Raw genomic sequence first — 22,761 nt, forward strand, 5'->3', positions numbered from 1 at the left:
TCTCCTCCCTTAAACCTAGATTTTTCTCGTTTCAGAATAAGCAGGACGATAAGTGCACCTATCTCACAGAAGAGAGGCATTAGTTAAGCAAAGTAGTGAATGCCTGCCACAGTGAGTACTCAGTGTCCATGGTTACTGTCATGGACAGCTCAACAGCAACAGAAGTGGCTCAGCTTCTCTGTCCCTCCCAAGTGTCCATCATCCACTCCACAGCACAGTGTGTTCCTTCCCACCTGCAAGCCTTCATACTCATTGAGTACTCTTCATTTTTCCTCCCTCCATCTGGATAGACACTAGGTAGTTGCTCACAGCCCTGTTCTGCTATTACCTTCCAACAAGCTTCCCCAGCACCTGGTTTCCTGACTTGGCTAGAAAACGTTCACAAACCTCTTGGAGTCTCCTTTGCATGTCTCGTGCAAAGTTGAACGTGGGGCTGAGCAATTCCTGAGGGTCAAGACTGTATTAGTCTCTGGCTCTTCAGACCAAGGTCCAGCCCCATGCATATCCTATGTTCAGTGAAAGTCTGTTGAATTAACATTTGTGTCACTCTAAGGAGGTGATCTCAACAGTACATATTTAGAGAAAATATACAGAGAAACGCATACTCTTGCAAACATGTATAAATATTTACACCAAAACACCACCTCATACACACTTGATAAAGAACATTTGCTGGTAATCTAGTATATGATTTCCATGAAACCAAAAAATTAGATTTTCTGACAAATGTAAGTCCACAAGTGTTTGCCACAAATTAGCTCTCAGTGCACCAACAAATAAAGTATACACAACAGGAAAAATAAAATTTGATACCAAAAGAAAAATCTGTAAAGCCAGAAAAAAAAAAGAGAGGGGAAAAGAACTTGGCAAATGTGTGGATAAGTATAAAGAAGCACTGACTTAATAAAACTAAAATAATTGCAAATTTTGTTGTTCAAAACACAACTGAAGCCAGTGGGGTAGTTCATGCCTATAATCCTAGCTACACAAGAGACCAAGATTGGAAGGATCACAGTTGGAGGCTAGCTAGGGAAAAAAAAGTTAGTAAAGCCCCATGTCAATAAATAGCTTCTCAGCTACTCAGGAAGCCTATATAGGGGAATCACAGTCCAAGACAGTCTGCTCATAAACATGAGGCCCTATCTGAAAAGTAGCAAAAGCAAAAGGGCTGTGGGATGGCTCAAGTGATAGAGCACCTCCCTAGCAAGCACAAGGCCCTGAGTTCAAACCTTAGTACCACCAAGAAGAAAACAAAATGACCATAGATGAATTAAAATATTAAGCAACAATAAGTTTAGGATAAGCAAACCAGCACCATACTACAGAAATTATTGGAAAAATTAGCTAAACTAAAATTAATAACGAAAAATGGACTCTAAAAACACATGTTAAAATAATTCATGACTTAAAAACAAATACTGGAAGTTTTTAAATAATGAAAATTAATAATGACAGTCCTACACATCACACCTGTTGGATAGGTAAATCCATGGGAAGAAATTTATAATTCTGAATGCTTTAGTTATAAAAGAAGGACTGGAAACTGATGTGCTAAGACACCAAGTCAAAAGTTTTGAATAAGAACAGAAGACTGAACCAAATGAAGTTTAGAAAGATAACAATAATTTAAGATTCATGGAACTTATGCCTCATTGACTCCACACCTAACATATAACCAGTTGAACTCCCCACAGGAACGTCAGTGTTTGAATAGTTAAGTCTCATTCTGACAGATGTAGATATGAATATATGTATCTTTAGATATAAATTCAAGCTGGCTCTATATTGATAGCTTATATACAGATGTCTTTGTTCCTATGTAGAAAACTCAAGACTCTGCAAAAAACTACTGGAACTAATTAATGAATTAATTAAAGTAGCAGGATACAAATTCAACATAAATCAGGTGCATTTCTTTTTACCAACCAATTAAAAAGAAATCAAGAAAACAACCCCATATACAGTAGCATGAAAAAGAATAAAATAATTTAACAAAGGAAATGAAAGATGTGTACACTGAAAACCATGAGACACTGACAAAAGATGGAAGAAGGCAAGAATAAAGAAAGTTATCCTGTATTTGTGGATTAGAAAAATTACTATTGTGTGAATGCCCATAGTAACCAAAGTGGCGTACAGAGTCATCACAATTGCTATCAAACGTCAATGGAATTTTCCACAGAAAGAGAAAAAATTCTAAAGTTATTTCAAACTGTTTAAGATCCCCCAAATCAAAACATACGCAAGAGAGAAAAGGTTGGATTACTGCTCTGCTCAATTTTAACTTATGTTGTAAAACTTTATCAACAAAAATGCTGCAGTACTGGCACAAAAACAGACATGTAGACCAACAGAATAGAACAGAAAGCTCACAGGTAAACCTACGAATCACACAATCAACTAATTTTTGACAAGGCCTTATTTTCTCTGCTGCCCAGTCTCTTCAGGTCCCCAGTCTGACCCTAGCTGCCCAGGGTGCCTCCCCACACCCTTCATCCTGAAGTGCCATTGCAGAGTGTACCCAAATTCTTTAAGCCTTGTGTGCCTTCCTGTTCCTCATCCTTATCAAGGAATAGAGATTCTGCCGCTGAGTGCCCCAAAGTCCTCTTGGAATGTCTGAGACTGCAAAGCCTGTGGCAAGAAAGCAGAAAGACCACATGTGAAGTGCTTCCGAAAACATACCATGTAGGAACCCACCCACCACCTCCGGGTAACCTGTAGACATAGACAGTCCCAAAGTCCAAAATTAAAGCTTGAAGCAAGCCTCCGAGGGCCAGGCAGCACAGCTGAAGGTGGACAGCAGTCAAGGCTGCAGTGTGTCACCTGTCCGCAATAGCATGCTGTAAAATGCTCCCTAACAGCCTAAAGAGTCAGAACAATACTCCTGCGGATGGAGCACACTTCCAGTGGCACCGCATCACTGTGAAGGTTTGGTTGCTTGTCTTTTATCAAGCAAATGTAAAGCCGTGTTTGGGGACTGACAGCGATGGCGCAGACTGTAATTCAGCAGTCTGCTGTTTTATCACAGCTCTCGGCAGCTCTCTAATGAATATTTCTGCATGCATGTCTCTGACTGATAATCAGAGTCAGAACAAGTCCTAATTGGGTTTCCCATGCACAGAGAAGAGCCTCTATTAGCTTGCAGATGTCCAACTAATGTTAAGTTTAAAGTGCAAACATAGTGAGCTTTAAAAAAAAGTCTGCTTTGATTGGATCTTAAGCAAATACAGAGAGCAAAATTTTATGGGTCTTCATGTCCTCAGACAGTATTGAAATGTGGTCTGTCCAGAAAGGGAAAACTCAGTACAATGTCTGGCACGGGAGCTACAAACTTAGCTACTTAGGAAGACATGGCTGGGTTTCCTGCCTTGTACACAGAAAGCTGGCAAGATGGAGAGTAACCAGAAATTTGAGAGAAAAATTCACTACTGAAAGTTATCTGAAATATCAATCAGCTTCATGCATTATTGTTCTGTAATCTTTAATACTACCCACCCATCAACCTCTCATGCCTGTCTTCCACTACAAGATCTTTTCCCAGAAGCTGGGTGCACGTCTCCTGTCTGTAATCCTAGCTACTTGGGAGGCTGAGATTGAGAGGGACAAGTTCTGTCCAGCCCAAGCAAAAAGTTAGCAAGACCCCATCTGAACAGAAAAAAAAAAGCTGCACACGGTGACATGCACCTGTCGTCCAAGCTACAGTTGGAAGTGTAAAGAGATCCAGGCCAGCCCAGGCAGAAAAGGAGACCCCATCTCCAAAATAACCAGAGCCCAAAGGGCTGGAAGCGTGGCTGGAGTGGCAGACCACCTGCCTAGCAAGTTTGAAGCCCAGAGTTCAAACCCCAGTACTACAAATAAAAGAAGAAAAAAAAAAAAAAGAAAGAAAAAAATGTTTTTCCTTGACTAACTAGGAAGAAAGATAAGAATTCTGCACCTTCAACCCCATAACGCTGAGAATTCTTTCATGCATTTATTCTTCATTTGCATGCTTGTATCAAAGCTCAGAGAAGCAGATATGATTTTAAACTGTCATTGTATTCTGTGCCTAGCACCCTGCTTGATCAATAGCTTGTGTGCAAAGTATGTTTGCTAAAAATTGAATTAGCAGTTAAATTAAAACATAGAAAAATTCACTTCTAGAATTTACTTTATTAAATGCTTTCAAGTCTTTGATGAAGTTGACATCTGTTTTTTAATTAATGTCATAAATTTGGGGGACTAAATAAATCATAGATGACACTTGGGTAGATGCTCTTATTTCACAAATGAATAGTTTGAGCCTCCATGTGTATTAATTATTAATCCATGGTCACACAGTGGGGGACCAGAACTCCCTGCTTCTTCTCCCCAGTCCAGGGTTCTCCCACTGTCTGGCTCAACCTTTGGTTAAGAACATAATCAGAACAGTAAGGTGGGTCTGTGTATGGATGCATGTGTCCCAAATCTTGCTGATGCAGGTTTCCCAGTCTTGTGTCCCTCTCCACTGAGGTCAGTCTAGCCAGCCTTGCAAAGATGAAGAGCATCGGGCCAAGCGCACAGGCTTTGGTTGTTCACTCAAGAGAATTTTATACTTCATTTACTGGAGAATATTCCACCAGCTCTCAAACTTCCATGACAAAAATCTTTTTCTCATCTTTAGCCCAAACATTTGAAACGCAAATACCCATCAGGCAGATGCTAGAGTTCCCTGTCCCCTTCTCTTTCTGCTCTGGGTTCCCTCCCACTTCACCATTGGATGTTTGCAAGACTTGAACTAAACCAGAGTCCTGTTTCCCTATCTCTCCTCACCCCCAAATTGCTGATGTCTTCTGTCCCATCTGTGGAGGCTGCATCTGGCTGCTCCCACCTGCTCCATACACCAGCAGGCTTCCTGGAGAGTCATGCTGAAAGCAGCCTCCCCTGTCCTCCGGTGTTCAGGTTCTCATTTTGAACCACTGTCATGATGCTTTCTGTTGGAACCCCTTGAGATTTTTTTATTTGGCGATTTCATATTATCTTCACCAAAAAAAAAAGTATAAAGAATCCCATATTCATTTGTGCAAGAGAAATTGATTATTCAAATATTTCTAAAATTATCTTTTCTGGTTGGCTTCTGGTCACCTTGAGCAGACAACAATGCCACTGAACTGAGTCCTGCATTGAACACTATCATAATCCTCAGACTTGACGGGCTGGCACAGGATGTCTTCCACAGCAGATCACACATTGTAGGAAGGGCTATATGAAAGCATGTTGATCAACAGTAGGTCACATACATGGTGATCGTCCCTAAGATCCTACTGCCTGGTGTTGTAGGAACCATCTTAGTTTATGTAATTATACCTCATGATGTTCCCACAATGACAAAGTCAACGATGCATTTCTAGGAACATAGACTGACTCTAGATAGATAGGTAGATAGATATGCATATAGATATACACATATGTGCACATAAACACACACAGTAGAATCTTGAGCAGTGCAGGTAGATAAAAGGTTACTTGGGGGGTTCTTTGATCTTTGTTGTATCCTGACTGTATTTTGTAATTCAATCAGATGTTCCTCTTAATAAAAATTCCTCTTAGTAAAAGAGTACCTTCTGGTGTGGGCAGGCGGATCCTGGGAGATGATAAACTAATGGTGACACAGTGTTCCAAAAGCCCAGGCTCTGCCTGCATTCTGAGGGAGCCTGGCAGATGTGTGGATGCTTCTCCGAGAATGTCGGCGGAACTCTAAAACACACCCTCTTTTGCCCAACACTTGTAGACTCTGAGGGAGACCAGAGCTACAAACTTCACAGAAATGGAAGATAATGTGTAATGCTGGGTGTTTGTACAGAATGCAGATCACTTGAGCTTGTGTCATCCTTGCCAGAGGCACGAGAGTGACATCCACGCCTCCTAGTCCCATTCGACATGAATGATGTGGGCACACATGAGTGATTCCAGGTTTCCACACACCCAGATTGCCCTGAGTTCAACACATGGAGAAAGGAAAGTACTTCACTGATGACATCAAGAGCTCTTTGAACAGCAAATGAGGAGGGGATAACTGCAAAGGAATGAAGGAGACACAAGAGACTTGTTGGTGAGGGAGTCGGGTGGAGGAGGTGTCACCATGGATACCATAGCCAGAGCCTTCATGCCAAAGCGTGGAAAAGAATGAGTGCCACAGGGTCCTGTGATGCTAAGCCTGTGGGTCAACTTACCTAGGCAAACGATGTTGAGAGAGCCAGTAAACACTCCTGCTGGGCACGTCTGTGAGGTCTAGTAGGGCATTTCCAGTAGAGAGGATCACAGACTCAGTAGACCGCATAAAGATCCATGTCACCAAAGTGGGTGGACACCACCTCACACAGGAGAGCTGCCTAGAATCAAAAGGTGGAGGAAGGGCAAACTCTCACTCTCTCTGTTTCACCGGGGCATCCATCTTCTCCTGCCCTCCTGCATGTATGCTACTGGTTCTTAGGCTTTTGGGATTAGACCAGCTCTGCACCACCAGCGTTCCTGGCCTCCAGGTCACACAATGCAAAATAGGATTTCTCAGCTTCCATAACTGCATGAGTCAACTTTGTAATAAACATCTACCTACCTATCTATCTATCTATCATCTACCTACCTACATCTGTCTATATCTATCATCCATATTTGTATTATCTATCGTCTATTATCTCTTGATCATCTATCTATTTGCCTGTCTGTCATCTGTATCCTAATGATTTGGTTTCTCTGGAGAACTGTGACAGACACAGGTCCATATTAACAGTGCTCAGTTTGATTCAGGCAGTGCATTCTTAAATGTCTATAACAAGCTAATATCATGTCTGGGTAACTTACAAAGTTTTCTGAAAGATAAATTTAAGTTTGGTTACACAATTTTCACTAGTGCTTCTAGCAGAAAGAGAACAATATCTTGTATTTATTTCAAATTATTTTAAGTGCTTAAAAAGGCATGTATAATTTTCTAGGATTTATTAAATCTTTCTACTTCACTGGATAGCAAAACTTTACAATCTAATTGCATAAATATAAAAATTAGTTAAAACTCTTTTCCCTGACAGAGAATGGAAGTCACATTTACTGTGTTTAGAGTAAATAGGTCTAAGAAAGTTAGTAACTGCTTTGAGAGTGACCCAATGTGCCTCCCATGTGTGGGGTGCAGGTGAAACACCTAAGCCAGTGCCTCACCAATGATCTCTCTGCACTCAGAAGACCCACTTTCATTCATTTTGATTATTTTTCTATATGAAGATCTACGTGTTCCTTTCCAGCATGAGTTTTAAATGCATCACTCGAGCAGGCATATGGATCCCACCCAGCTTTCATTCACACTGGTTCATCTTGGAAGATGAATCTCACACAGACAGATCAGCTCAGGAAGCGAGAAGCGAATGAACATGAACTCTTACTCACATTTGCTTGACAAGCAGAGGAAGCTGCCCCACAGGAAAGTTAGAGTAAGTCAGCCTCTAGGACAACAGGCAAAAGCAACACATTACTATCACAAGGTGCAAGAAGATGGAGTCTATTTGCTGCTGTCCCAGGTATCTGAGTACCTCTTGGCTGTGAGTGCTCCAGGTTTTTGGCAAATTGAGCAAAGATTTGAACAAAATGCACAGAAGTAGCAAGCAAAACACAGATTTATTGAAAGCAGAAATATGCTCCTTCAGACTGGAGTGAACCTGAATGAAGACACTTAAGACCACAGTTCTCTGTCAGGGTTTAAATTTCAGGCCGAATCTGGGGCTTGGTGGGGGGAAAAGCTAAAAGAGGTGTCCGTCTTATAATTGTCAGCTTCGATTGACGGAAGAATGTTATATAACTTATTCTTTACTATGCATGTCACTACCCACAGTGCATCCTGTTATAATCACATGAATGCAGTGAGTTCTCATGTATGACGCTTTCACTGGGGCGTGTCTCAAAGTTCATCTGGGACAGGTTCCCCAGCCCTCAGCACATACACTGACTCCAGGCCTTTCCCTCCTGCCCAAACTTCCTCTTTTATCATGATGTGACAGCTACTGCATTAAACACAAAAAAAAGGATCCCATGGATGTTCCCAACCAGATGTCTCCTGAGGGGAGCCTGTCCTAGGTGGAACTTGGGACATGCTCGAGGTGGGTTTATGATATTTTTATCTGGTCAGTCTCCACTTCCTCTTGGTCAAACTGGACTTCACTATTCTCCTGCCCCACGTTCTCTGCCTGATGGGAGAGGACATGTCCTCATCACAGTGGAGGGAAAGCTGGTCAGCACTTGTTTGATTGTTTTCTGGTTTAAAGAAAGATCAGCAGTGACATTGAAAAATGAAAAATTTGTCAGGTGCAGTAGCTCACACCTGTAGACCCGGGTACTTGAAAGGCAGGAGAATCTTGAGTTCAAGGCAAGTCTGGGGTACACAGAAGTAACAATGTTGGAAATGTCACAATGAACCTCCCTCTATAACCATTATAAACAAACAAAAATGTCTTTTAAATAATTGAAGGACAGGAAGGTAAAGAGAATCTTGTCTTGGGGTTGGTACCAGTGGGAGAAGGGAGGGCATAAGGAAAGAGTGAAGGAGGGCAAAGATGGTGGAAGTACTAGGCACTTGTGTGTGAAAATGGAACAATGAGACCTGTTGAAACTGTTCTAAGAAGAGAGGAATGGGGATAAAGGAGAAAGGTGGATGGGGTGACTCTATAACTAGGATATATTGTAAGCACTTTTATAAATGTCACAATATACCCCCAGTGCAACACTAATATGATACTAAATAAATAAAAGGAAAAGAAAAACTAGATCAAAGATTGGAAGAGCAGGAGAATAGAGTTACTACTGAATTATTTCTGTTTGGGCTGTAAAAAGAAAAGTCAAAATAAATAGTGATGATGGTTGTACTACGTTGTGAATAAAATTAATACACTGAGTCATGCACATGGATAATTAAAATGTCACATTCTGTTTAAAAAGAGGCCCAGACTCACAACAAACAAACAAGGTTCTCTAGAAACCAGATCTAAAGATCTATCTAGAATCAGCGGGTATAATTTCATTTAGAATTCCCATATCAGTGGACCTGTCCGATTTATTTCTCACTGAGTCCTGACTGCCACCCTAAGAACAGGGCATTGTCTATTTCCTATACGAGCCCAGTAGCTGCTCTCAGAAGAGTAGAATTGAGCTGTGAGACCCATGTGTCTGGATGGGATGGTCTGACAGGATGACAGATGTCTGAACCAAGCAACCCATTAGAAGGCAAGGGGACAGCATTTGAGCATTTTTTCTCAAGTTTGTTGTTATAAAGACATCTTCTCATGAAAACCTTAAATCGTATCCATCATGGAGATTCTAGGTAAATTGCCATAAATAACCCAGATCCCCATTTTTCTCAGTCTTCTCTGGTTTGAGGTTTTAAATCACTTTCAGAGCAGTGAGTATTCTGAAGGAGAAGCTCAAGCACTGAGATGCAAGCTGTGGTTGCTTTTGTTCTCACTTTCTAGAGAGAGCACAACAGTGCAACCCCTGCTGGTCAACGGTGTGGAAGTGCCTTGGGCATGGTGTGAAGGTAGACAGAGCTACTGCTGAGAAAGTGTGTCCTCCCTGGGTATTTGCTCCACAGAAGGTGCTGGACTGAAGTCAAGAACTTGAGCATAGCTACAGAAGGGCAAGTGTGCATTAAGAATGAAAGTAGCCAGGCACCAGTGGCTCATGCCTGTAGTCCTAGCTACTCAAGAGGCTGAGATCAGGAGGATTGCAGTTCAAAGCCAGCCTGGACAAATAGTTCCATGAGACCTGTCTTGGAAAAATCCATCACAATAAAGGGGCTGCTGGAGTGGCTCATGGTGGAGGCTGTAAGTTCAAATCTCAGCACCACAAAAAACAAAACAAAAAAAACTGAATGAAAGCAGCAAAAGGAGGACTGTGTTTGGGAAAAAGAGGAGGTAGGGCAAGGGAGCATATTAGAGGGTGAATATGACCAAATTACATTATATACGTGTGCGAAAGTGTCTTGATGAAACTAGTTATTTTGTACAATTAATAGACACTAATAAATAAAAACTTACAAAAAAATGAATGGGATCAAAACCCAATAACCTTCTGACAAAGCCTTGAATTTGAAAGCTGCTACCTTAAGGCTGGGCTTAAGACTCTCAAAGTCACAACCTCCTGCCTGGCAGAGTTGTCCCTGGCACAGGTTCTGCAAATGCACTGATGGGTCACCACGCCTCTGGAGGCCAATGTTCAATTCCAGTGCTTACTTCTCTGGTCCACTGTTCTGTCTTTTCATTCTTGCTTCACCTGCAAATCCCCAGGTCCAGTCTTTTCCTGGGCCACACAGGGATAATTCAACTTTTTTTGGTGGGAGGAGGGAAGAACGCTTGGAAGTGATTGAGTTCACCCCAAATCATTGTGCTGAAACTGAGTGCATGATTCCATGAAGGAAGAAGCCATGTGTCAAAAAGAAACTTTAATATAGAATTCTGGAAAGTCTTGAGGGGAGCAGGTAAGAAGGAGAATACTAAAAATTATAAGGTGGAAACCTGCAGTGTTTCAGAAAAGTCTTAGTTGACAGGTTCCCATAGGCACTATAACAACTAAAGTCCCTATCTCCCTGTGCAATGACACAGGTGAGGCCATTTTGGATGAGAGAGTTACTTTAGAAACAGATGTAAACAGGGGCATGGGAAGCAACAGGTTTTACACAGAAATGACAAGCCTCTAACCAAAATAACAAAATGCAACTGCAAGATGTGGGCCCTAAGTCCAGGAAGAGTTGACCAGATCTTCTTGGAATGCTCAGATTCATAAGGAGAAGAAGGGACAGGTGGCCGAGTTCAGTGAGAAGTTGAGTCAACCAACCAATCACAAATACGGTTTCAAGGTAGAATAGTTGGACTGAAGCCAGTTGGAGGTTCCCAAGACTTCAGCCTTTCTTTGGCTTAGCTCTTTCCCTAAGTCCCACCTGTCAGGGTGCTTTGCTGTCCTTTCAACAAACTGTGCTTGCTTCACTCTTAACTCTTGGCCCAGCATCTTCAATCATGGACTGTGATTTGAGATTAACAATCCAGTATCATCTGACACAGGCTTTGCCCCTCGGATGTGCACTCCAGGGCTGCAGCTGGCATCATGTCTGGTCTGTGCCAGGGCTCAGCAGCAGCCTTCCAGCAGCTTCCTCTCCTCTCATGTGCTTAGTCTCTGCATGAGGGTGGTATTCTATTCCAAGTTTCAGAAAACAGAGCTTACAAATTAAATTGAAAAGAGCAATGGAGGGTGGAGGGACGCATATACATTACATAGAGGGAAAGAAGTGTCACGATGAAGCTCTTACTATGTACAATTTAAGAGATGCCAAAAAATATATAATGCCTACCTTCTCTAAAAAGAAAAGAAAAGACAATCCTTCCCATTTCTTGCCCCCTCAAGGAAAAAATGAGGCAATGCTTATCCATTTTATTCAGTGTAAAGTGACATTTTCTCTGGGAAATCTGATATTACTCTAGGCTGCTGAGGTCTCTGCCTTTCAGTCCACACAGACAGTGAAGCTCTGTCACCTCTAGGTGAGAATAACGAACTGAACTTGAACCAAACTTGACAGTGTCTGAAGTAGGCAATGGAGGAACAGCCATCAGCACTGAAAAGTTTCCAGCCATGTGATCCCCTTCAGGGACTTCGGTATTTTCTGATTATTTCCTTCCTTTTTTTCTCCATTGTAGAAAGAACTACTTGATTAAAAAGACTTATCCTATGGGGTAGGAGATTTCTTATAATATTTTAAAATGCATTTCAAGGTCATATCTGTCATTTAAATTAGCAACTGCTGAAACATCACAGCCTCCATATGGAATCCAAGGGAAGGGACAGGGAAGGTGGTAAGAATCTCCTGGAAATGAGGAAGCAAATGCATTCTGCACCAACTTTGACTAAAATCACAGAATTTCAGGACCTCAGAGTCAGACAGGGCTTTAGAAATGAGCGATCCGATCCTGGAAGCTCTGAGAGCCCCAGGGCATGACAACGGTAGGAAGCAAACTGAACTTAAGTAACAATTTTCTTGTCTTTACATTTCTCAATTATATTATTATCACACTGGGGGAACATTGTGACATTTACAAATGTTCTTCCGATACGTCATAGTTGAATTCATCGTCCATCATTCTCCTTTAGCCTACCTGCCTCCATTCCTGGAACAGTTTCAACAGGTCTCATTTTTCCATTTTCATATATGAGTGCATCGTATTTCCACCACATTCACCTCCTACACCCTTTCCTTATATCCTTCCCCTCCCCCTCGTAACAACCCCCAGGACCTGTTTTATCTTTCTGTTCTCTTTTTTTTTTAAGGTATTTTTGTTTGTTTAAGATAACTCTATAGGAAGTTTCCTTGTGCCATTTCCATGTATGTATGTATTATAACTCGAATTAGTTCATGCCCTTTATTATTTTTCTCCTTTCTACCTTAGTCTCCTTCGTGTGTGATTTCAATAGGTTTAAAAATTCTATATTCACTCTTGTATAGAAGGGATAGTTGCCAATCAGAGCTTCCTTTTAGCCTAGGTAAGTAGATGGATGGGAGCCCTGAAGACCAAACTCAGAAACTACACCTGCAATGGATCAGCTGATTTCCTGTGAAGTGGACTCAAGAGTGTCACAAACACACCCCACATCTGTGCATGTAGCCTTGTGCTGGGCACTGACCACCAGTTATTGCCTTACCTCCCTAGGCCACAGGCTTGCAAAATGATAACTCATGGGAATTCCATTATACTTGTGTAAAAAGTGCTTGATATACCGTAGATGCTCGAAAGACTTAGTTCTTATCACACTGCACCAAAGGAATTCTATGCAAAAGCTAATGTGGTTTACTTCTTGAGCAATCAGTGCACTTGGGAGTCTTCCTTAGACCTCATAAATTATTGAAAGCAGTGTGAGAATGACCTCTGGGCCATGTGCAAACCGAGATTGCAAGTTTGGGGACAGATCTGGTATTGTTGGTTAGATGAAGAGCATGAGGCATGGAGGTCAATGAATCTTTGAGGGGACCCAGCTCCATGGCACAGTAAATCTGGACAGAACCCAGGTGTCCTGATTGCAACCCACAGCCCATGGGCAACAAGACAGCAGCAAATATTCTTAACATTTCTCACTCTTTTCTCACACCAGGAATCCTACTTCCCCAGTCTTAAAGGTAAGTGGAAAGAGTAAAGAAAGCAATGTTCTCTATCAGGGAATAGATTAAGCAATTTCAGCATTTAGTAGGGAGTTCAGCACATTGTATCTTGAAACATAAATCACACATGGCTCCTGGAAATTCCAGAGAGATTGTTTTAACTCCAGTTTCCTTCTTCTCCATGTGGCTTTTCCTGAAGCCCGCTGTGGTCGCAGGGTGGTTTAACCCAGTTGTACTGTCTCACTCAAACCTTTCCACCAGGTCCCACAAGCAGGTCTCCTTCCAGCCCCCACCCTGACACGGAGCACAGAACACACCACGCTCCACAGCAGTGACTCCACAGCACAGACGCTTCTGTCTGCTTCCTCCCTCGTGGGCTCACCGCTGCTCTGATTTCCCAAGACTTTGGGCATTCAATGCCCATTTGTTTGTGGGGTTTTTTTTTTTTTGAGTTGTGAGATTTTTGCTTTGTTTTGTTTGTAGCTTGCCTTCTCTTGAGTTAGACTTCCCATTTATTGTGAGGTTAATGGTCTGTTGATGCTTGTAAGCAATTGGAATTTACTGGCCATACCCACAGAGCTTTACAAGCCAGAAGTGGTTTCTTTGCCTCTCTTTACTATTTCCTGAGAAATCAGCAACACCAGACTGAGGAGAGCCACTTACCACCACCCCACAGGAGGTTAAGCTGTTCAACCATGACAGCTGAATTGCCAAGGGAAATGCATAATTGAGACCTTGTAAGACCATGAGCATTTCAGAGCACCTCCTGTAGCACAAGAGATGGAGGAACTCAAGAAAATGTGAATGGATGAGTGAAGGAAAATGAATGAGATTTACAAAATAATGTAGTTTAATTCTTTCTTTACTACCTCACTTCAAAACATGATTTGAACCAATGACATGCACATCGACTAGAGTAAGGAAAAAACAGACAAAATAGGCAGAGCCGTTCACGTTAAAGGAACTGTGTGGATAATACAGGGATGAGGAACCAGGCTCTGGTCCCAGCCCATGAATGAAAGCAAAGGCTGAATGACCCCCACAGGCTGGAGCAGGTACAGATGCTTTCACCATAACAACCTGGTCAAGGCCAGGGCAGTCAGCGGCAGCCACCTGGAATTAATATGAGAGCCCCAGAAGTTGAAGACGTGTGGCCTCTGACCTGGGCTGGGGGACCGATCTCCCAGTGGGCTCCCAGGTGCTGGGAAGGATTTTCATGATGAAGAATAAGAAATACTACCTTCAGAATCCAAAACAATCCATTTCAGTTAAATCTACCATTCCAAAGGAGAAATACCAAAATCTCAGAATGCTATATTGGCCAAATTTTAGGATTGTATTAGAATATTGTTTCTTGCAATTAAGAATTTTACTTTGTTGAAGTTGTTTGTAGCTAAAAGAATAAAATTAGGGATTTGAGTATTATTGGGTAATCACAGCCTGCTAGAAAAATAAAAATAACAAAGTAACATCTGAGTTACTACAGTAGATGACGTTCCTGTGGACTATGCTGCACTGTATCGGTCGCTTCTGGAGCTCTGCAGTGGGTTGGACAGGTGCAAGTTTCTGATGTGGCAGCCCAAAGTTCAAGGCTCAGAGACACAACTGCCACCTCAGCAGCTGGTATCTGGAGGGCACAGTGGTGTTCAGTGGGTCCAGACTCCAGCGTCCTGGAGAACGTGGCTGAGATTTTATTCTCTTTAACCAGCTACACATCCTGACTGGTGTTCCAGACTCCCAGCTGCTCAGGGTCACCGTAGAAATGCAGTGTCATCTAACCTTTGAGGCTGTTTTGAGAGCTGAGCCGATGTGTACAAATGGCCTGTCACAACATTTGCATTTCATCAACTGATGCTTTTATGAAGGTTGCTATTACTATTTTTGCCTGAACTGCAACTACATCCAGATTCTCTGCAATTGTAGCTTTCTGTCTTTCCTGATGAACACTTTGCCTACCTGGTAAATCAAACCTTTTTCTTTACAATTCCCAATTAGCCATATCTGCACAGTGGCTGTATACATAGAGAAAGCAGTGATCACATATGCGTGAGCATATATAACGAGAGCCACCGCCTGTCAAGTCCCTTTTATGCCAGGCACTTTGCTTCCTCCATACACCCTCCTGTACGATGCACACACACTCTGTTTGTACCTACCTGATGCAGGCCATGCTGCGGTACAGCTCAACACCCCAAGCCACTGAAATCGTAGGTCCAGGACTTAAGGACAATGTCTAGCTTGCTCGCAGACTCAGTTAGTCATGCATTCAACCTGTGCTCCAGGTTTATGAAAGATGTGAATAAACCAGTGTTCTAACCTGTGTCTGAATGATTCATCCTCTTCCATCATAACAAAGTACCTCTTTCACTAAGAACCCCTGACTTCAGCAGGTCTCTGCCTCTTTGGAATCCATAGTCCCCAGGAGACTTTTTATGGGGCTGGCAAGGTCACTCCCCAGACCCATCTGTTTGTGGAGTGAAGAGGAGTACATTTGACGCTCACAGGGGGTGCAATGATTAGGCCAGGCAGATCATCAGGTGAAGAGGGAATATTTCTTAGTCAAATATCCAGAAGGCCAACTAGTAGGGAGATCCATTGTCTATTCATTTCCAAACACAAGAACCAGGACTTTCACATTATTTAATCCTGATATAACTATCTTCTTAGAAAACCTTTCTAAGAAATTGCATCGCCCTCCTGCCACTAAAGTTGTAAAAATTACTGTTTTCTTTACTGGGAGGACAGGGCTTGCCTTACCTGTGCTGCTGACAGGTTTTAATTGAACAGGGAGAGTAAGTTATACTGCTCACTATGGCTTCCACGTTAGAGTCTTGGGGCAGACAAGCAAAAGCACAGACACGTTTGTTCCTGATTAATTAAAGGCTAAGGAACCTCCTCACACACAGTTAGCACATGTTGTCCTGGGAAAGAAGACAGCACTAAGAGGCACAGGCCATTTCAAGGGCAAAGGCTTTGAAAGGATAAGTCTCTGTAGACTTTCAAAAACACTTCTACTGCAGGTTCCCAGTTCAGGTGTGAAATCTCTGCCCTGGCGTTCTCACGCTCAGCAGCTGTCTGGACCTCGGGTTCTCCTGGGGAAAGAGGCACCACCTGTCCTGGAATTCAAGGGCATCCTGAATCATGGAAGAGGAAGCAAGGGCAACCTGCAGCCCAAGTATGACGCACCTGAGAAGCACGCAGCTCTCTGGAAAGAAAAATTAAAACTCCCCAAAATGAGAAACTCAGAAGCAGAGTAGGAAGAAGTCATCTTACCAAAGTCTAAAATCTGCTACTAGAAGTATTTTCACATCACTGAAATCATACTGTGCTTATGTAATAAGGTTCAAGCTGAGAAGGGCAGGTGCCGAGCTCAGCAGTAGAGGAGCAAAGGACCTGGGTTTGATCCCCAGAATGGTCAACAAGAAGTAAGGCAAAAGTAATGATGAGATTGCTTCTAACTCAGCCACGTCTCTGGATACTGGAAGTTCTGACTCTATGGGTAAAGTGTGTGACCTTAGAAAAGGTTGGTCTTCTCACGTCTAAAATTTCTCTGTACTTTCAATCATCTCTTCTGTCACTACTGAAGACCGATTCTGAGAATTCCATCAAATGTTTGACCCAGCATGAAATGGGGAAGAAATCACTAATGCTGCAGAAATGTGAATGTCAGACAACAGGAAACGCACATAGCACACAGACACATTCACATCCATATTGACAGTAGGTCAAGGAACTTCCATGGGCACCCATTATGCATGACAGGGGCAGAGTCTGGACATCTGCACGGTCACAGTTCTTTCTCTTCAACCACTATGGGATTTAGATTGGGACAGGTGAATTGAGGTGTGAAATAATTCCCTTCAAGCTAGAATGTTTTAATTGGTTTTGGACACTGAGTAATAGGGTAATGTCAGAACATTTTATCTTCCATTTGGATTGTTTGGATGGAGCCTCGTGTCATTGGTGCAGCAGTCATGCAGGCATCTCAAATGCATATCGCAAAGGAAAGCCTCTGACAACACAGAGAGAAACCGCCTGAAGGCCGGTCACTCCCGAGCCCTGCAGATGAACACTGGAGGTGTAGGAGGTAACCAGTGACCTGGGTCTTTATTAAGTGCATACTGTTTCGTTCACTGTGCCCAGCAAATGTAGCTTCACAGTAAGTAAGGAACTGAGTGACCAGCAGGACAGGGACTCTGAACTGTGTCTCAGAGCCTGCCTTAGGCAATTTTTGTCTATATGAAATCAGCAAATGATATTTACTGAGATGTGGCAAAAGCATACACAACTTATAAAATTTTGGCTTGAAAATGTCTTTCTTACCAGGACTGAGACTCTGCAAAGCTGTCTAAAACTCTTCCTAGAAATCCCGCCTGTGAGTTTATCTCTCCACGAAGAGTTCCATTGCAGAGCACAATAGCCAGAAAACAAGCTACACTGCCCTGCTTTGTGATCCAAAGATGGTAATAGAACAGCTTGGAATTCCCAAAACGCTATCCCAAATCTGTCTTTGGTGCACACTGATCTGAAAAAGAGATAGCTTAGCAAAATGCAGTGAAAGAATCATGGGTTTAATAGTCACAAAGGTATCTTGGGATCTCAGCTTTGTCACTTTGATTTTCAGCAAATTATTTCTCTAGGAATATTTCTTTCCCACTTGTGCAATGGAGAAAACATCACAGTAACAGTATGGGGTCCTCACCCCATCTGTGCTGCTCCTCCTTCAGTCTAGGTCCTTAGGTGATGGCAAATAGCCATGACACTTCCAGCCTTCCTCAAGTGTCATCCTTTCAATAATAAAGAAACTTACTCCTTGGTGGTTGTTAAAATGCCATCACATCTCACTGCCCAGAAAAGGATCATTTGTCCTTTTCTGAAGTAATCACAGCAGACATGGGGTGGAGTTCGATTGGTCAAACAAGCCTGACCCTGCAGGTATGAGTGATGGGTAGGTTTCACTTGATAACAGCACTGAATTGTACTTAAAATTTGCTAGGAGGGTGGATCAAATGTTTACCATTCTTACCACAAAGTAATACTAACCATGGGGTGAAAAGAATTTTGAAAAGGAATGAAATATGGATGGCCTCGATGGCAGCTGATGGTTCACAGGTCCATAATTATCTTCAAACTCCTTGAGTTGTACACATAAAATGTACAGCTTTTCATGTAACAACCACACGTGTACAGAGGGGAAAAGATTTAAAAAATCGGTTCATTAAACATGGATCACGTAATTATATGTATAAAATGTTTATATTTAATGCAGAGGGTAAGGAAACTGACTACAAGTGTATAGTTTGAAGAAGAATGGTAGAAAGCTAGGAAGCCAAGCTAACATACTATGCACACAAACAGTAATTTAATACAAACCTACAGTACATCAATCATGAGCCAACATTGTGTTCTGACCTGTGATGAAGACGAAGTAAGTGAGATGGATATGAGCCCTAATGAGTGGCGGGGGGAAAACACACACATACACAATAAGGGATTGTAAGAAAGTTAAGTGTAGCTCAATGGGAATTTAAAAGTCCTCTTGGAGCACATAGCTACAAAGATATTTAGTCTTTTATGACTCACCAGGAAAAGACTTTTACATGAAGGGGAACTTAAATAAGCAGTGGGGATGAAGTTAGTGCTGATGAGAAGATGAAGAGCCTACTCCCTACAGGGGATCGTGTACACAGAGCCCAGGTCCAGCAGACAACGTTTGGAGAATGTGAACATCTTACCCCAGGGAGGCAGACTCAAGATGACCTGGAGGAGGAGGCTGATGGCTATATTCTGGAGACCTGCAGAGACCTGTTGAAGATTCAGAGCCCCTGAGCCCAGTGGTGGCCGTGACAGGATTTTAAGTAGGACACTGCCATGTTTTAACCTGAATGTTAATGATTGGGGGTGGAGAAGCAAATACTGGGAAATCGGGTGGGTATTTTGCTTTAATTTGGGCATGACTTGATCATAGTACAATATCCTAGATAACAAAATGATAATCAGGAGGGAGGAAGTGTGTGGATTCACTCAAAAGGTAGAATGTGTTGATGATTTCCCAAGTAATGCTAGCTATTTGGGAGGCGAAGACATGAGGATAGCCCAGACAAAGTTGGCATAAGACCATATCTGAAAAACAAACTAAAACCGAAAGGACTGGGGATGTGGCCCAATTCATACAAGGCCTCAAGTTTAATCTCCTGTACCAGAAAAGAAAAAGTAAATGGACTGCATCATTTCACTCAGAAGAGGGAGAGGTCAAAAGACAAAACATCTACAATCCTAGCACTTGGCAGCCTGAGGCAGGAGTTGCACACTTTTGAGGCTGGGCAACAGAGTGAGAGTCAAGGCCAGACTGATCTATATTGTAAAGTTTTGCCTCAAAAAAATAAAAGAAGAAGAAGCCGGGCATGGTGGCTTATGTCTAATTCTAGCTACTTGGGAGGCAGAGATCAGGAGGATCGAAGTTTGAGTCCAGCCTGAGCAAAAAGTAAAACCTCATCTCAAAAATACTCAACATAAAAATGGGGCCAATGGAGTGCCTCAAGTCTCAAGTGGTAGAGTGCCTGCCTAGCAAGGCAGTTTAAGCCCGAGTACCACAAAAGAAAAAAGAAAGATTCTGTTTTCCTTGCATGCACAATTAGGAGAAAGGTGTATTACTTATGTATAGATGGAACCAAGTCAGGAAAAGTTTGGACAAATGAAAATAAATAAGATCTGTCACTCTGCTATGTTCATTATGTGAATTATTGCATGGAATTTTTCACAGCCAATCAGAGAACCAGTTACCACTCTTTTTAAAGTACATGAAAGCTAAAGCTCATAGAGTAAAACCCTAATATCACACAGGCCGTAAGTAATACAGATTGACTGGAAACTCTGACATAAACGTCTCCAAATCCAGAACCCTTGCTCTTCACCTCTGCAGGTGCCTCTCGTTCCTTCAAGAATATTGCATGAATGCCTTTGTTCAAAGCCCCTGGGGGACTGACTTTATTCACTCAATACAATTTCCAGGAGATACATCCAAGTTGACACACATATCAATAACCTATTCTTTTCACACCCAGTGGCCGTCCATGGCAGGGACATACCACTGTGTGGTGAACCATTCTCCCATGAAGGATACCATTGCTGCTTCCAGTTGTTGACTCCATTGACAGATCTGCTGCATGCCATTATGGAGAGGTTTTCATGGGAACAAAGATGTTGGGTTTTCTGGGTGAACACCCAGGACTAAACTGCTGAGCTGAAGGACAGCTGTGTGTTCAGTTTTATGAGAAACTGCCCAAATCTTTTTCCTAAGTCCTTGAATCACTCCACCATTGACACACAGTGATCCGTTTTCTACATTCTTGTTAACATGTGACAGTATAATTTTTTATTTTAACCATTCTGATATGTGCTGAATTCCCAATTTTCTCCCTTTCATTTACGTTTCTATCCTTCTGATAATTGTGTATAGTCAAAGTGATAGCTCTGCATACTTGAATTAGTGCAGACTCATTCTCCTTAATTCATTCTAACTCTTTAAAATGATTATACCTCTACTAGTTCTTTTATATTTCAATGTAAATTTTTAAGTAATCTTGTCTGTATTTACAAAATGTACTTGCTAGAATTTTGGCAGAAATTTGTTAAATCTATATATCAAATAGGAGAAAACTGATGCATTTACCTTTTAAATCCATGAACACGATATGTGTCTTCTGTATATTTAGGTCTTTTTTGATGTCTTTCAAATTTATAGTTTTAAATAGAAAAGTTATTAACTTTTTTTAGACTTAAACCTCTAGAAATTATTTTTGAGCAATGAAAATTACTATTGCACTTTTAGTTTTTATGAACAGGTTCACTGCTAGCACATTGAGAGGTAGCTTGGTTTTGTACATCTGTTCCACACCTGTGAGGTCACCACTGCTCTCCTGGTAATTCTAGGATATGGTTGTACTTCCCTGGGTTTTCTACATGGACACAGATTTCCCTGGTCTGTGAGCCTTTCCTCACTTTGTTGCCCTGGTTGGAGTTTGAGTGTTGTGTTACACAACAAACTTCCTTGCCTAGGGATAAAATATTCAGACTTTCATCGTAGATAAAGGTCTTACCGATGGGATTTTTGTAATGATCTTTAGAGAATGGATGAAGTACACTTCTCTTCTTAGTCATTTGACAACTTGCAACCTGTGTTAGCATTGCATTATCAAGTATTTTTTCTGCACTGCATGACTTGATCATGCAGTTCTTCTTCCTGACTCTATTCATATGGTAGATTACATTGTTTGATTGTTCATATTTTTTTAAAAAATTGTATTCCTGGAACAAACTCTACCTGGACATAGTAGGATTGGAATTCTCTATGTTTGGCAATTATTTGGATAAATTACTGCATTCTACTTTCTTATCTTTTGTAACAAATGTTACTGAGGGGGCCAGGTATGGTGCCTTGTGCTTGTAATCCCACCTACACAGGAGGCAGATATGAGGAGGATCACAGTTCAAAGTTATTGAGATTCCCATCTCAACAAATAAACTGGACATGGTGGCACACATCTGTAATCTCAACTATGTAGAAGTGTAGGTAGGACCACTATGGAAGGCTAAATTGAGGCTAAAACTGTGAGACCCTATCTGAAAAATAAATGGGGCTGGGGAATGGTTCAAGTGACAGAGTGATTTTTTTATCACTCTATTCCTAGCACAAAGCTCTGAATTCAAAACCCAGAATGTTAGTGAAGGATATTGATGTCCAGTGTTGTGTGAAATCTTCATCTGGTGTTGGTATCAGGAAAATACTATGTTGTTATTCAGGAAGTGCTTCCTCCTTTTCTGTTTCCTGAGATTGTGTAGAATCCATTTAATTCTTTCTATGTAACTTTTAAGAATCCTTCAGAAACATATATTTTTTTTAGTTATTGTTATCAGTGTAGAGTTCTCAGTGAAGGATGATTCAAATTACCGGTTTTGTGTTGGGTGAGTTGTGGTTACATTTTCAAGTCGTGTGCATTGGGTCAGTTGTGGCATTTTTCATTATTCTTTCATGTCTGCAGGATTTATGATGATATCCCTGTTCCATTCCTGTTACAATTTGTGTGTGTCTAATTTTTTACATTAGTCTTAACAAAACTTTTTTAGTTATGGATCATTTTCCCAAGGAACCAGCATTTAGTTTAATTCATTTTCTCAATTCTTTTCTGCTTTAATTTTATAACTATTGTTTCCTTCTTTCAATTTGTGCTGGTAGATTTTGGTCTCATTTCAGATTCTTGAAATGAGAGCTTGTATCACTGACAGGAGAGTGTTCCTCATTTCCAACACCAGCCTTGGTCTCCAGCAGAAATTGTGGAATTCCTGCTCTGTGTCTCCTTCAAATGCTGTCAGTTTTTGTTCCATGTGTTTTGTAGCTCTGTTGTTTGCTGCATATGAACTTACATTGCTGTTTCTTGCCCAAGTAATGTCTTCCTTTCACTCTGGTAATTTGTGTCTGAAGTCTATTTAACTGACAGTAATACAGTCATTCTTGCTTTTTAGTTTTTTAATTAGTGTTTGCATAGCATATACTTTCTTAGTCTTTTGATAACATGTAACATTTCATTGTCATTGAGGTAATTTGAAGACAGCATATAGTTTCTTAGTCA

The sequence above is a fragment of the Castor canadensis genome, chromosome 12, assembly GCF_047511655.1.
Source record: "Castor canadensis chromosome 12, mCasCan1.hap1v2, whole genome shotgun sequence".
Lineage (NCBI taxonomy): Eukaryota > Metazoa > Chordata > Mammalia > Rodentia > Castoridae > Castor > Castor canadensis.